The sequence below is a fragment of the Rhinoraja longicauda genome, chromosome 33 (assembly GCF_053455715.1).
Source record: "Rhinoraja longicauda isolate Sanriku21f chromosome 33, sRhiLon1.1, whole genome shotgun sequence".
In the NCBI taxonomy this organism is placed as follows: Eukaryota; Metazoa; Chordata; class Chondrichthyes; order Rajiformes; family Arhynchobatidae; genus Rhinoraja; species Rhinoraja longicauda.
The window spans coordinates 6,359,831-6,374,890 of record NC_135985.1 but is presented as its reverse complement, the minus strand read 5'-3'; the positions used below and the strand labels follow the sequence as shown (position 1 = coordinate 6,374,890).

At 46.3% G+C, this 15,060-nt stretch overlaps 1 protein-coding gene across 2 annotated transcripts in view; it reads left to right on the top strand.

Annotated features, from left to right (window-relative positions):
* Nucleotides 1-15,060, top strand: part of atp8b4 (ATPase phospholipid transporting 8B4) — a 176,661-nt gene that overhangs the window by 21,961 nt on the left and 139,640 nt on the right. The window contains exon 1 of one of the 2 annotated variants that reach the window (XM_078427516.1): nucleotides 11,123-11,249. The exons of the other annotated variant lie outside the window; for it this stretch is intronic. The gene's annotated coding sequence lies outside the window, so the exon portion shown is untranslated. Of the gene's footprint in view, nucleotides 1-11,122; nucleotides 11,250-15,060 lie in introns of those variants that run through there. 2 annotated transcript variants of the gene reach the window in all.

Below are 15,060 nucleotides of genomic sequence, written 5' to 3'. Positions count from 1 at the left end.
GGTGCTGTCTGAACAGAGTTTGTACGTTCTCCCTGTGACCATGTGAATTTTCTCTGAGACCTTTGAATTCCTCCCACACTCAAGACATACAGGTTTGTAGGTTAACTGGCTTGGTAAAATTATAAATTATCCCTAGTTATCTGAATTATCTGAAGAAGGGTCTCGACCCGAAACATCATCCATTCCTTCTCTCCAGAGATGCTGCCTGACCCGCTGAGTTACTCCAGCATTTTCAGAGTTAGATAGTGTGGATAAATAAATTCAGTGTCCACACTTAGTTGTTAGTTACTCGACGGTTGCCTGATTTTATTCTCTTATGAGGGAGCGTCTCACAGAGGACCAGCATCTGTATGAGTCTCGCCTGACTTGGTTACATTCAGTCAGTCTTTATAGGCAGAGACCAACAACCTTTCCGCGTGACACATACTCCGCCTATCTTGTGACGAACAACCTTTTAATGTGTTTTCCTAAGCTAAGTTTTGTTTCTCCAGAAGTCGTTAGCCACTTCCAGAGAAGGCAGTTGTAGTCTTTACTGTGGCTTGCAGCTTTAGCTAAATCAACCGTACTATCTCCGTATGGCTGGCATACAAGAATAAGTGTCTCATCGGTGTTTTTCCTGTAAGCCATGCAACATATTTTTACTCACAGATAGTGCTCTTAAAGATAGCGGAGTCAAAGGATATGAGGAGAAGGCAGGATAGGGGTACTGATTGTGGATGATCAGCCATGATCACAGTGATCATGGGCCTCATGGCCTACTCCTGCACCTATTGTCCATTGTTTACCTTCGATTTAAACCAGCATCTGCAGTTCTTTCCTATACATCCTGTAAATTGTCCCTTGTGTGTAGGATAGTGCTAATGTACGGGGATTGCTGGTCGGCGCGGACTTGGTGGGCCAAAGGGCCTGTTTCTGTGCTGTATCTGTGAACTAAAGGTAAACTAAGATGCTGCCTAACTCGCTGACTACTTCCAGCAGTTTTTGCTTTTGCTCTAAGCTATTCCCATATGTAAAAAGTCTGAAATATTCCACTCACTTCCATATTTCCCTCACTGCCAGTTGCTCAACCCATCTCTCTACTTCCACTATTTGTGGTAAAAACACCTAATTTTTTTCAAAACAACCAAAGGAAGTTATAAGACGTCAGAATCCATTTGCAATGCCTTATTTTCTTTGGTACGTTGTTACTAAATAAATGTCACTGCAATTTTTTCCTTGCTCATATGATGTGGATCAAAGCAGTTATGTAATTCTTCTGGCAGCATGTCAACACCACTGGTATCTGTACAGTGACTACTACGATTGACACTGTCTCTGCGCTCAGACACCCGCACTATGGCGATGTAATAGACCCACTGGACAATGGCAGCAGAAATCACCACTCCTCTCATTTTGCCATTGAATGCATTGGAAAAAAAATAGTGTGTCTTTGGGATGTGGGAGGAAACTGGAGAACCCGGAGGAAGCCCTTGCGGTCACAGGGAGAACGTGGAAACTCCACATAGACAGCAGTCGAGGTCCAGATCGAACCTGGGTCTCGGGTGCTGTGAGGCAGTGATTCTACCAGCTGCATCCCGTACCGTTCCTCATCCCATTATCATGCCCATGAGCTGGACATGATAGAGAATCACAAACATCCAACCAGGCCTCGTATGCCACAACCGCATGTAAGAAGGATGTAAGAAGGATGAGAGGAGATCTTATCGAAACGTATAAGATTATTAAGGGGTTGGACACGTTAGAGGCAGGAAACATGTTCCCAATGTTGGGGGAGTCCAGAACAAGTGGCCACAGTTTAAGAATAAGGGGTAGGCCATTTAGAACGGAGATGAGGAAAAACTTTTTCAGTCAGAGAGTTGTAAATCTGTGGAATTCTCTGCCTCAGAAGGCAGTGGAGGCCAATTCTCTGAATGTATTCAAGAGAGAGTTGGATAGAGCTCTTAAGGATAGCGGAGTCAGGGGGTATGGGGAGAAGGCAGGAACGGGGTACTGATTGAGAATGATCAGCCATGATCACATTGAATGGCGGTGCTGGCTCGAAGGGCCGAATGGCCTGCTCCTGCACCTATTGTCTATTGTAACCGGTGGTGGCACGGTGGTGCAGCGATAGAGCGACCACTTTACAGCGCCAGGGACCCGGGTTCGATCCCGATTACAAGTGCCGTCTGTATGGAGTTTGTACGTTCTCCCGTCACCTGTGTGGGTTTTCTCCGAGATCTTCGGTTTTCTCCCACACTCCAAATACGTACAAGTTTGTAGGTTAATTGCCTTGATATAAATGTAAATTGTCTCTAGTGTGTGTAGGATAGCGTTAGTGTGCGGGGATCGCTGGTCGGTATGGACTCGGTGGGCCAAAAGGCCTGTTCTGTGCCGTATCTCTAAACTAAACTAAACCATTTACTTCCCATCTAAGTCAATGAATGTAACTCTTTATTCCCTTCTTACCTGATGTAGTTGTTCTGCCTCCGTTCAAACACATCTATTCAAATCGCTTCAAGCCCACTTTTTCTTTTAGAGATACAGCGCAGAAACGGGCCCTTCGGCCCACCGAGTCCGCGCCGACCAGCGATCCCCGCACACGTACACTATCCTACACACACTAGGGACAATTTACCATTTTACCGAAACCAATTAACCTACAAACCTGTACGTCTTTGGAGTGTGGGAGGAAACCGGAGAAAACCCACGCGGCCACAGGGAGAACGTACAAACTCCGCACAGACAGCACCCATAGTCAGGATCGAACCTGGGTCTCTGGCACTGTGAGGCAGCAACTCTACCGCTACGCCACCTTTGTTAAGGAAAAGTTACATGAGAATCAAAAAGTGTAGTTTTACTTATTCTGAAATATAAACTGAAAATGTGTAGGTCAGGTAACATCTGTAGCAAGTGAAAGAGTTAACATAACGTTACCTGCCGATTGTTTCCAGTATTTTCTGCTTTTACTGTAAAATAATAACAGTGTTTTATTTCATTTCTGTTTCTTAAATTATTCAAAGCCAAATGGATCTGCAGGGAATGGAGGGATATGGGTCATGTCCAGGCAGAGGAGATTAGTTTATCTTGGCACCAGCACCGACATTGTGGGCCAAAGGGCCTGTTCCTGTGCTGCACTGTTCTATGTTCTGAAGGGCCTCTTGCTTATCATAAGGTCGGCACGGTGGCACAGCAGTAGAGCTACTGCCTCGCAGTGCCAGAGACCCGGCTTCGATCCTGACAACGGGTGCTGTCTGTACGGTGTATGTACGCTCTCCCCGTGGCCTGCGTGGGCTTTCTCCAAGACCTCCGGTTTCCTCCCACATTCCAAAGACGAACACGTTTGCAGGTTAATGGGTTTGGTATAAATGTCAGTTGTCCCTGTTGTGTGTAGGATAGTGTTAATGTGCAGGGATTGCGGGTTGGTGTGGACTTGGTGGGCCGAAGGGCCTGTTTCCGCACTGGATCTCTAAACTAAACTAAACAGCATCACTCATAATATGAAATATTATTATATATTGATTATGCATCATGTAAAATGCGATAAATGTCAGAGTTAGTAATACATTATCATATTACCTAAGAAAATAATTCCGTCACATTTTTATAACATTAAGATGCTATCCAAGCCTAACTTGTCCCATGCCCCACTCGTGCATGTTTTTGATAATTCACCATGATATTGCCGCACAATCCAAGGAACTTCGTTGACCCACCTCTCTTGGGCTCGTTACAGTGTCCAACTTTTAAAACTTGGTCCTCGTACAAAATCCTTCAGGGCAATCATGTTATTTTGTTTGTCCTCCATCTCATCACATCACACCAGCCCACTCTCTATCCTGGAGTTCTCCCAAGTCCCATCACCGAAGTCCTGCCCCTTTTCGGCTCCAGATGTTCTCCCAGCACTTGGTAACGGTGTAGATATCTCGTTCTAAACCCCTGGAATCCACTTCACTGTGACGTCCAGTGAGTCTGGACCAGAGATAAGATCCCATGGATACGATTGAATCACAATGTATTTTGAATCGCATATATATATATAATATATTTATATATAAGACCCTTCTTCAGACTGAGTGTCAGAGGAACGGGAACCGAGAGATATAGACGGTACACAGGATGAATGAAAGCTAAAATGATGCAAAAAGCAATGATGATCAAGGAAAGGCAGAGCCCACAATGGTCCATTGTTGGCTGTGTGGTAGGATGCTCGGGTTACTTGAAGTTTTATATTTATATTTATACATATATGTTTGTGTAGTGCGTATGTGTATATATGTGTTTGTGTGCATATATATGTATGTGTGTGTGTATATATGAGTGTGTACATATATGTGTGTGTGCACAGGCACGCATATACACACACACCCATATACACACACAGATACACACGCGCATGTACACTACACAGATACACACACACACACATATATACACAGATACATACACACACAGACACACACACGCACACAGATACACACACACACACACGCACACAGATACACACACACACGCACACAGATACACACACACACGCACACATATCCACAGATACACACACACGCACACATATCCACAGATACACACACACACAGACACACACATGCACACATATCCACAGATACACACACACACACACACACACACACACACACACACACACACACACACACACACACATATATTATCTCGGTTCCCGTTTCCCTGATACTCAGTCTGAAGAAGGGTCTCGACCCGAAAAGTCACCTATTCATTTTCTCCAGAGATACTGCCTGCCCCGCTGAGTTACTCTAGGTTTTTGTGTCTACCTATTGAAACCCTTCATCAGATTAAGGGCTCAGGTGGATTTGCTGCCTTACAATCGCAGAGACCCGGGTTCGATCCCGACTACGGGCGCTGTCTGTACGGAGTTCGTATGTTCTCCCCGTGACCGCGTGGGTTTTCTCCGAGATTTTTGGTTTCCTCCCACACTCCAAAGACATCCAAGTTTGTAGATTAATTGGCTTTGGTATAGATGTAAATTGTCCCTTGTGTGCTGGTATAGTGTTAGTGTGTGGGGATCGCTGGTATAGTGTTAGTGTGTGGGGATCGCTGGTATAGTGTTAGTGTGTGGGGATCGCTGGTATAGTGTTAGTGTGTGGGGATCGCTGGTATAGTGTTAGTGTGTGGGGATCGCTGGTATAGTGTTAGTGTGTGGGGATCGCTGGTATAGTGTTAGTGTGTGGGGATCGCTGGTATAGTGTTAGTGTGGGGATCGCTGGTATAGTGTTAGTGTGCGGGGATCGTTGGTATAGTGTTAGTGTGTGGGGATCGCTGGTATAGTGTTAGTGTGTGGGGATCGCTGGTATAGTGTTAGTATGTGGGGATCGCTGGTATAGTGTTAGTGTGTGGGGATCGCTGGTATAGTGTTAGTGTGTGGGGTTCGCTGGTATAGTGTTAGTGTGTGGGGATCGCTGGTATAGTGTTAGTGTGTGGGGATCGCTGGTATAGTGTTAGTGTGTGGGGATCGCTGGTATAGTGTTAGTGTGTGGGGATCGCTGGTATAGTGTTAGTGTGTGGGGATCGCTGGTCGGTGCAGACTTGGTGGCAGTAGGGCCTGTTTCCGTGCTGTATCTCTAAACTAAACTAAAATTAATAGAATCTCTGAATAAATGTCAACACTTGATCTAACTTAAAAACTTTGCCCTAAAGCATTGAGCCAGCGGGAGACTTCATGAGCACAGTCATTTAGAAAGAACTACCGCAGCCAAGTGAAATCCGGTCCTGACGACCTATTTTGTTTTCTGATGCTGAGCTGACTGGAACCTGATGTATATCACCAGATCATCTCGGTCTGGGCATTGGGTTGTTTGGCCATTGAGGGTCATTTGATCTGAAGCAACAGCAGCAATCATGGACGTAGAAATGAAAAGTTGCGCAGGTTCCATTGACTCCATCTACACTTCACACTGCTTCAGCAAGTCCACCAGCATTATCATGGGCCAGTCTAACCCCCGGTCACTCCCTCGTCTCCCCCTCTCGCCACAGGCAAGAGGCACAGAAGTGTGAAAATGCACACCTCCAGATCAGGGACCGTTTCTTCCCAGCTGTTATCGGGCAACTGAACCGTTCTATGCAGGCAGGTGGGACTAATGTAGATGGGGCATGTTGGTCGGTGTGGGCAAGTTGGGCCTGTTTCCATCCTGTATCCTGACTCAGTGGGTCACGCAGTATCTGTGGAGGGAATGGATGGCCAATATTTGAGGTTGGGACCCTTTTTATGGCTTGAGAATGAAGAAGGGTCCCGACCCAAAACGTCACCTGCCCATTCCTTGCACGGATGCTGCCTGGACCGCTGAGTTTCTCCAACACTTTGTGTTTTGTTTAAGATTGTGGCTCCTGCAGTTTCTCATGTCAACTTCAGCTCAGACACCAGGTGACCTCTTTCTGCTCTTCTTCAAAAAAGCACCGCAGGAATTCCTGCATCAAACTGAGACCTCTGTGTGGCATCTGATTCGCAACGCATCACTGCTGACAACGCAGCTCCTGTTCCAGACAGCACAAAAGCACTGGCCGATGTTCTGTGCTATAGTGAGATTAGACACCACCGCCTCATGCATCCTTATGGCAAAGAGGAAGGCCATTCGGTCCATTGGCCATGCTAGCTCAGAGCAGTCCCATCAATTTACAAGCAAGACTACACTTGGAGCATTGTCTGCAGTTCTGGTCACCTGGCCCAAGGAAAGATGTTGTGGAAAAGGTGCAGAATAGATTCACAGAGCAGTTAGCCGATGGGAGGGTCTGAGTTATTAGGAACAATGGATAAACTGTGGATATTTTCCCCTGAAACGCAGGAGACTGGGGAGTGGCCTTACAGAGGTATATAAAATCATGAGTGGCGTGGATTATGTGAATGGTGTTGGCTTTATCCAAGGGTAGCAAGTCTGAGACTAGAGGGAGTTGATTTAAGTGGAGATGAACTACCGCTTGTAAACAGAGTTTGCAGATCAGGAGCTGTTGGTCTATTTCTGGTTTCAGGTCAAGCGAAACAGAATGATACAGTTGGCTCTTTGATGTTGCTGTTCGAGCGGGTCTGTGGGTACACTGCTCGGCTGGGGAGTCACGTACTTTGGAAAGTGTATTTGAAGTTCTGCTCTCACTTCCTCCAAGGCGCTCCGTTGAGGTTGAGACTTAATTCCTCCCCAGTTCTGTGGGTTCAGAGGTCGGCTAAAGAGGCTGATTATGAGCCCTGCAGGCACGGTCACGGGTGGGACGGGAGTTAGTGGTGGTGGGCAAGTGGGCTGGCTGTCTGAGACCAGGAGACCTCTTTTCTCCTGTTTTACTTCAGAGACACAGCGCGGAAACAGGCCCTTCGGCTCACCGAGTCCACGTCAACCTGCGACCGCCCGTGAGCTCGCACGATCGTACACACTAGGGACCATTTATCGAAGCCAATTAACCAGCAAACCTGTACGTCTTTGGCGCATGGGGGGAAACCAGAGCACCTGGAGAAAACCCACGGGGAGAACGTACAAACGCCATACAGACAGCATGGGTCTCTGGCGCTGTGAGGCAGCAACTCCACCATTGCGCCACTCTGCGACCCATTCTGACCGCGTGGGTTTCCTCCGGCTTCTCCGGGTTCCTCCAACATCCCAAAGTATTGCAGCTTTGTAGGTTAATTCATAAGTTCATAAGTTATAGGAGCAGAGTTAGGCCATTCGGCCCATCTAGTCTACTCCGCCATTCAATCATGGCTGATCTATCTTTCCCTCTCAACCCCATTCTCCTGCCTTCTCCCCATAACCCCTGATACCCGTACTGAACAGGAATCTGTCAATCTCAGCCTTAAAAATATCCGTTGACTTGGCCTCCATGGGCTTCTGTGACAATGAATTCCACAGATTCACCGCCCTCTGACTAAAGAAATTCCTCCAAATCTGCTCTAATTGGCCCTCTGATTTTTTTAGATTTAGAGATACAGCCCTCTGTAAATGGTCTATTTGGCCGTCTGTAAATGACTCCGAGTGGGTGAAAAAGTGCAATGACATAGAACTAGTGGGAATGATTTATCAAAGATCGGCGTGGACTCGGTGGGAGGAAGGGCCTGTTTCCACGCTGTTTCTCCAAAATCCAGTACAAAATCCTCCTCATGACCTACAAAGCCCTCCATAACCTGGCCCCATCCTACCTGACTGACCTCCTCCACAGACACACTCCCACCCGCACCCTCCGCTCTGCTGCTGCTAACCTCCTGTCCCCCCCCCCATCTGGGCCAAACTCAGATTCTGGGGGGACAGAGCTTTCTCCATCGCTGCTCCCACCCTCTGGAACTCACTACCCCAAACCATCAGAGACTCCTCCTCACTCACCACATTCAAAACATCACTGAAGTCTCACTTGTTCAACACCGCCTTAAATCATTGACCGTCGCTCCACCTTATTCTTCCTTTTCTGTTCGTTTATTTATTTATTTTTATGTTATATCTAATATGTAAAGTGTCTTTGGGTTTCTATTATTGGGTATAATTATTATTATTATTATTAAAACTTAAATAAAAAAGTTACACTGAACACTTGGATAAAAGCGGGGCTTTGGAAGGGAAGTAATTTTTTCAATTTGCTTTCACATGTACTTTCACTAAATGTGAAGTATTGGTAAAACCAGCAGATTGGCATAACATTGGCGCCTGACATTGAAGACTCTTGACGGCAACATTCTTAGTCATTGTTGTGTTCTAGCTTGCGAAAACCAGCTTTGCATTTCAAAGTTCTGATCCACATCCAAAATTGAGGAGAGTTTTTGGAGGGATGGGGCAGAGGAGGCAGCTACATGGAAAACACAAGGTGCTGGAGAAACTCAGCAGGTCAGGCAGCATCCATGGGGGAAATGGACAGGCAACGTTTCTGGTGGGGATCTTTCTTCAGGCTGATTGTAACGTCCGATGGAGAGAGGAGGTGAACTTCGTGAGTTTGTCAGTGGCCATTCAGCCTATCAATTCTACTCCACCATTCAATCGTGGCTGATCTATCTCTCCCTCCTAACCCCATTCTCCTGCCTTCTCCCCATAACCCCTGACACCCATACTAATCAAGAATCTATCTGTATCCGCCTTAAAAATATCCATTGACTTGGCCTCCACAGTCTTCTGTGGCAAATAATCCCACAGATTCACCACCCTCTGACTAAAGAAATTCCTCCTCACCTCCTTCCCAAAAGAACGTCGTTAATTCTGAGGCTACAACCTCTAGTCTTCGACTCTCCCGCTAGTGGAAACATCGTCTCCACATCCACTAAACATCAAAGTGGTCTAATTTGAGAAGATTTTGCAGTGGAGCAGTAAAAGGAGACACAAGAAACTGCAGATATTTGGAATCTTGCTGGATGTTCTCAGCGGGCCAGGCAGCATCTGTGGAGGGGATGGACAGGCGATTATTTGTGTCGGGATGTTTAACTCAGTGACTTACCATTTGCAATGGAGTTTAAAGTGGTTGTTCTTGGCTGTTTGTAGAATGCTGAGGTGGGGGGTGGGAGGGGGGGGGGGGGAGGTGGGGTTGGGGGGGTGGGATCCACAACATATGTTGTCCAAAGACGTACAGGTATGTAGGTTAATTGGCTGGGTAAATGTAAAAATTGTCCCTAGTGGGTGTAGGATAGTGTTAATGTGCGGGGATCGCTGGGCGGCACGGACTTGGAGGGCCGAAAAGGCCTGTTTCCGGCTGTATATATATGATATGATATGATGATGATATGTGCTATGTGCCTGATTTTCAAAGCATTTCACTCTCAACATTGAAGAGATCTTTTCACAAGCATGGAAACGAGCTCAGTTCCACGTAAAGATTTTGCCACAATTCTCTGATACTGGGGAACTTTTCTGGTAATGTTTTAAAATAATTTAATTGGGCCCCGACCCAAAACATAACCTGTCCTTTTTCTCCAGAGATGCTGCCTGGACCACTGTGTTACTCCAGCACTTTGTGTCTACCTATGGTATAAACCAGCATCTGCAGTTCTTTGCTTCTTCAGTTTAGATCAGTTCAATTATGTTCAGTTTAGTTTTTAGTTCTGTTGAGTTGAGTTGAGTCGAGTTGACTGGAGTCGAGTTGACTGGAGTCGAGTTGACTGGAGTTGAGTTGACTGGAGTTGACGTGAGTTGAGTTGAGTTTAGTTCATAGTTCAGTTCAGTTTAGTTTAATTTAGTTAATTCAGTAGTTTAGTTCAGTTCAGTTTAGTTAGGATTCTTCAACTGTCAGAGCTATCCACAGTTCAAACACCCAACCAAGAGCCAAGGAAGAGAGTTGAGCTTATCCAGAGACTCCTCATCCATTGGAAGAATCTCTTGGAAGCGCTCCTCAAGAACTGCTGTAAATAGGTGATGCAGCACACAATAGAAAAGCTTCAAACGTAACGGTTCTTTCTGGTCAAGTAGATACTGGTGTTTGTGTGCCAGCACAGTCTGCCTTATTGTGACCTTTACTGAAAATGATTAACAATGCCTACATCATCCTGCCTGTCTGAACATGGAGAATGGGGAACTTGTCAACAAGTAGTTAGAACAGCCATGGGACCGAGTTAATAGGTCACATATTAACAGGAAGTCAAAGGCAGGCTGATGTTAAAATAGTGTAAAATGTACAGCAATGTTACAGCAAAAATCAGGTTTAAATATTCTCCAGGATGTTACCTGGGCTTGTGAGCTTGAGTTGTAGGGGAGGTTGGATTGTGCAATTTAGTTTAGAGATACAGCGCGGAAACAGGCCCTTCGTCCCAGCATGTTCATGCCGACCAGCGATCCCCGCACACTAACACTATCCTACACACACACTGGGGACAATTTACAATTTTACCGACGCCAATTAACCGATAAACCTCCACGTCTTTGGAGCGTGGGAGGAAACCGGAGCACCCGGAGAAAACCCACGCGGTCACGGGGAGAACGTACAAACTCCATACAGACAGCACCCATAGTCAGGATCGCATCTGGGTCTCTGACGCTGTGAGGCAGCAACTCTACTGCTGCACCACCGTGCCATCCCTGATGTTGATGCTAAACATCACCGTATGCTGATGTTAAAATAGTGTCAAATGTACAAGCAATTTTGCCAGCAAAAATCAATGTTTAAATATTAACCAGGATGTTACTTGGGCTTGTGGGCTGGAATGGTAGGGAGAGGTTGGATTGGCTGAGATTTTTTTCTATGGAGCGTGGGATGCCGAAGGGTGACATTATTGAGGTGTGCACGATCATGAGGGACATGGATAAAGTCCCTGTCCCCAGGATAGAGGAAAGGTCAGTATGGGAATGGGAAGGGGACTTAAAATATTTGACAACCGGGAGATCGTGGAGCTAAGTTTTCTGCTTCATAGTATTAAACTCAGCCAGATTCCCATTTATACAATTTGTTTACAAAATACCAATTCAATATTTCATATTTAGTCTACATCTGAAAGTAAGGCCATGTATATTAGTTAGTCTGGATCTATCTCAGATCGAAGGTAGACACAAAATGCTGAAGTAACTCAGCGGGAAAGGCAGCATCTCTGGAGAGAAGGAATGGGTGACGTTTCGGGTCGAGACCCTACATATTTCAGATTGACGTTGATTATTAGTTGCCCAAGAAAAATGAAGTTAATCATATATTTTTGTTGTGACTTGCGTTTGTTTAGTTTTCTTGAAAAGAATAGTCAATTGCAATGTGACTATTGCGTCAATGGCAATATAATAGTCAATAACACGTCAGCATTACATCCCTGCTTTTATATTCTAGTCCTCTCGAAATAAATGCTCACATTGCATTTGCCTTCCTTACTACCGATAAGTCTCATTTAACGCACTGTACCTCGATACATGCCACTACAAGAAAATAACGCCAAGAATTATTGCCATGTCAGGTGTTGTTGTTCAAACTAGAAGCCTTTTAGCAAAGGATTGTTAGAAAGTTTGAAGAAGGGTCTCGACCCGAAACGTCATCCATTCCTTCTCTCCAGAGACGCTGCCTGTCCCGATGAGTTACTCCAGCATTGTGAGTCGCCCTTTAGCAAAGGATTGTTTCTTAGATTTAGTTTATTGTCGCGTGTACCGAGGTACAGTGAAAGGTTGCTTAGTTTTCCTGAAAAGGATAGTCAATTGCAACGTGTTCATTCATTGTCCTTTAACTCTCCACATCACTGTCTATATCTCTCATTTCCCTTATCCCTAACCAGTCTGAAGAAGGGTCTCAACCCAAAATGTCACCCATTCCTTCTCTCCAGAGATGCTGCCTGCCCCGCTGAGTTACTCCAGCTTTTTGTATCTATCTTCGGTTTAAATCAGCATCTGCAGTTCCTTCTTACACACAACGTGTTAGGAATTGTGTTGAAGTGCTTGTTGGTACGACATTTTACAGGCAAGCCACAAATCCCAGCAACATGTGGATGTGTAACAGCTGGGAATAATTTTACAACTGCAACACTCCAATGCTTGATTAATTTGAATCGCCTTTGTCAAAATAACCATCACCTGGAAACGATCAGTAGCTGGTTTCTGTACTGAAGCACAATGATGCCTTTTTAAGCACAGTCTGAGTAACGAGACTGTTCTTAAAATGGCAACACCAGACCTTATCTGTCTCACTCAGCATTCCGATCTTCACCCACTTCACTGCCACGTTTACTTGTATACGTATCTTATTTATTGGACAAATAAGCTATCTCTCTCCCTCTTCCACCATTTCTCGATCATTCCCTCTTCTCCCCTATCCCATTGGGCAGAAGATACAAAAGCTTGAAAGCACGTACCACCAGACTCAAGCAGCTTCTTCCGGAGCCAGACACAGAATGCTGGAGTAACTCAGTGGATCAGGCAGCGTCTCTGGAGAAAAGGAATGGGTGACGTTTCAGGTCGAGGCCCTTCTTCAGTCTGAAGAAAGGTCTCGACCCAAGACATCACGTACTCCTTTTCTCCAGAGACGCTGTCTGACCCGCTGAGTTACTCCAGCATTCTGTGTCTATCTTCGGTGTAAACCAGCATCTGCAGTTCCTTCCTACACAAGAGCTTGTTCCTCTCTGTTATCAGAATTCTGAACGGTCCCCCCATAGTTTAGGATGTAGTCCCAATCTTGCAACCTGATTGATTGAAAGATACAGCATGGAAACAGGCCCTTCAGCCCACTGAGTCCACATCGACCATCAGTTGCATTTAATTGCACAACAGTCATTCTATGTTATCCACGGGTTCTTTTTCAAGGGACACCCAGGCACGGACGTACACCTGGAGAAGGGGCGGGCAGTCGGCTTGGGCAGAGGCCTTGTCTGCCTGGCGCCGTGACCCGGGCACGCTTGGCCAGCTTGGCCAGGCCCAGGAGCAAACCATTGAACCGTTGAGAGTTTTACCTCTGTGGAGGTCAGATTTGTAATTCGAAACTTTGATGCACGGCTAGTGTTTGGATTTCCAGTTCAGAATGGGAGACTTTGGAAGATTGCCACTTTGAATCAAGAGCAGGCCAGGCATCGCTGTATCGTGCTGTTGGAATTATTGACGATCTGCAGAGGAGATGGGCGGGTGATGTTTTGGGCCAGGACCCTTCTGCAGACTGATTCCTCTTTCTACAGCCTTTCCGTGCCCTCTACAGATGTAGTCAGTTTGTTTTTGGTCAAGATTTGGGGTCCAAAACCGCTCACGATACTCTAAATGCAGTCTGTGTAGGAAGGAACAGCGGATGCCGGTTTAAATCGATGATAGACTCAAAATGCTGGACAGGCAGCATCTCTGGAGAGAAGGAATGGGTGACGTTTAGGCTCTCGGCCAGAGATGCTGCCTGTCCCACTGAGTTACTCCAGCATTTTGTGTCTAAATGCAGTCTGTTCAGTGTCCTACAAAGTGTCAGCATTACTTCCCTGCTTCAATACTCTAGTCCTCTCGAAATAAATGCTCGCATTGCATTTGCCTTCCTTACTACTGATAAATCTCATTTGATTGGGTGGCACTCAAACGATGCTTTTCACTGTACCTCCAAACATGTCACTAAAACAAAACAATAGTAAGATTTACTGTCATGTCAGGTGTCGTCGTTTAAACTGGAAGCCCTTTAGCAAAGGATTGTTTCTGAGGTTTAGTTTAGATTATTGTCACGTGCAGCATGATAGAGCACAAAGCTTTTTGTCGCGTGTTAACCAGTCCACGGAAACGGTTTTCGATGCACAGCCAGAGTTTGGATTTGCAGTTCAGAATTGGTGCGGCACGGTGGCGCAGCGGTAAAGTTGTTGTCTTACAGCGCTTACAGCGCCAGGGACCCGGATTCGACCCCGACTACGGGCGCCGTCTGTACGGGGTTTGTACGTCCTCCCCGTGACCGCGTGGGTTTTCCCCGAGATCTCTGGTTTCGTCCCACACTCTGAAGGCGTACAGGTTTGTAGGTTAATTGGCTTGGTATAAATGCAAACTGTCCCTAGTGTGTGTAGGATAGTGTTAATGTGCGGGGATCGCTGGTCGGCGCGGACTCGGTAGGCCGATGGGCCTGTTTCCGCGCTGTATCTCTAAACAAAACTAAACTTTGGAAGATTGCCGCTTTGAATCGAGAACAGGTCAGAAATTGCTGTATCGTGTTGTTGAGATTATTGACGATCGCTGGTCGTCAGTTTGTTCTTTGTCGAATGACTGAATTGAAGATGGGTTCAGCAGCTTTGCATTCTGTTGCTCCCATGGGCTTTCCATAACCTTCGATGCCATCGACTTACCTACATGACCATATCACCCCCGTCCTTTATAAACTCCACTGGCTCCCCATCCCCCAGAGAATCCAGTACAAAATCCTCCTCATAACCTACAAAGCCCTCCATAACCTGGCCCCATCCTACCTGACCGACCTCCTCCACAGGCACACTCCCACCTGCACCCTCCGCTCTGCCGCTGCCAATCTCCTATCCCCCCACATCCGGACTAAACTCAGATCCTGGGGGGACAGGGCTTTCTCCATCGCTGCTCCCACCCTATGGTACTCACTACCCCAAACCGTTAGAGACTCCCCCACACTCACCACATTCAAAACATCGCTGAAGTCTCACCTGTTCAGTACTGCCTTCAACCACTGAAGGTCACCTCACCTACTGTCTCCTTTCTCTGT